The sequence below is a fragment of the Mandrillus leucophaeus genome, unplaced genomic scaffold, assembly GCF_000951045.1.
Source record: "Mandrillus leucophaeus isolate KB7577 unplaced genomic scaffold, Mleu.le_1.0 Scaffold471, whole genome shotgun sequence".
Lineage (NCBI taxonomy): Eukaryota > Metazoa > Chordata > Mammalia > Primates > Cercopithecidae > Mandrillus > Mandrillus leucophaeus.
This window is the reverse complement of record NW_012105043.1, coordinates 107,234-108,861: the sequence shown is the minus strand read 5'-3', so window position 1 is coordinate 108,861 and position 1,628 is coordinate 107,234.

Sequence of the window (1,628 nt, the reverse complement as noted above, 5' to 3'; positions counted from 1 at the left end):
AAGGGCCAAGAGAAGAATGCAAGAGAAAAGAATATGAAGAACAGAGAAAGGCACAATTTTAGCCAACTCCCTGGCCTTAGCCAGATCTTTTGGGGAGCTCTAGACCATAAATTATGTCAGAATTTGCCCCATTTTGAGGAAAGGGAATCAGACTTTCAGAATCTTGCATAGTCATTGGCTATATGCTTCCCTAGACAGATCTACAGTACCAGGCATTCCAGGCTCTCTCTTTGGGAGGGTTGGACTGGCCCAAGGTCAGCCTCTGAAGAAGGTCACAGGAGCAGGCCATTTGGAACAAAGCACAGAGAAGCTACAGGATGCATGCCCATGGCTGGTAAAGTTGATAAGAAGGGGCCCGGGGAGAGCATGGAGAGAGTTCACTACCCAAAGCAATACACTTCTGCCCACTTGTGCTGACAGTTACTGAGCACCAACACAGGAATGTTTTAGATAAAACAATATTACTCTCGAATACTGAGGGAAGACCAAGAATGCCTTGAGATAGGACTCAGCATGTCCTGGAAGCAGGGTGCCATTGTGTGGGACGGAGGTGCCTGGCAGAGGTAATTCTTGGATCCATGGCACCTGCAGTGGACAACTGGCCAGGAGGAGCCACAGGAACCAGCCCCACGGGCTCAGCAATGCCAAACAGCAGCAGCAGGAGGCTCTGAGTAAGACCCTATTTGTGAGAGTCCGCTGAAACTTTAAAGGACAAATGCAAGAGAAGCGGCGGTGAAGATGGACAAAAGGCCTCACAAAAATAAATCTGTAGGTAGAGCCAGAGAAATCAATGCTTATTGTTTTTAATGTGTCACGCTTTTTCTTATTCCTTTTAATGCTAGATGGGGTTGGCAATCCTTTGTTGAGAACAAAAAAAATTTTACATTTTTCCAAGTGGTAAAGAAAAATTTACAGGGCTCATTAGAAATATTTAGTGGATGGAAAGTAGTTTGAAGGAATCAATGAAGTTGAAAATAATAATAAAAATAAATCAGAAAGGGGTAGAGCAAGATAGAAATTTACAGATTTCAAAGCAGGGATACATGAGGAAAAAGGTTACATCAGTTCTCTACTTGAAGCACAGCAGGTGTGCAGGAAGGGAATAACACCCATCCAAATGCTTGTACTCAAGAGATTCAGGTTTCTCTTAAAGTGAGGTCCTGGGAGTGCAGACTGAATATATTTGAGGAAACCGAGGTTCAGACAGGTTAATTGATTTTTCTCAGAGTTACACAGCTGTGGATTTCACAGCTTAAAAAAAAGTTACAAAAATCCTAATGAGAATTATAACTGAGAAGTAGGTGTCTTTTTTGCTCACAGAATATTCTGTGGCAAATTCTAGACTCAGGTTCTTATAGCCATAGCCCCAAGCTGTGCCAGACATCCACACACACCCACTTTTCCGTTCTCTCCAACAGACCTCAGAAGTTATCTTAATATGTAGTCTACGGCTATTTAGCCAACACCTGCACACAATCATCATTTATAAAATTGCCTAGGCAAACCAACATCAGCTTTGCTATATCTGGGCAAATGTCTCTCCTCTATTTGGCCTTTTAGCCACGGTGTGATGATTGGAATGTGTGTTGCAGAAAGGAAGCTTTTTCTGATACCCATGCAGGGGTAAG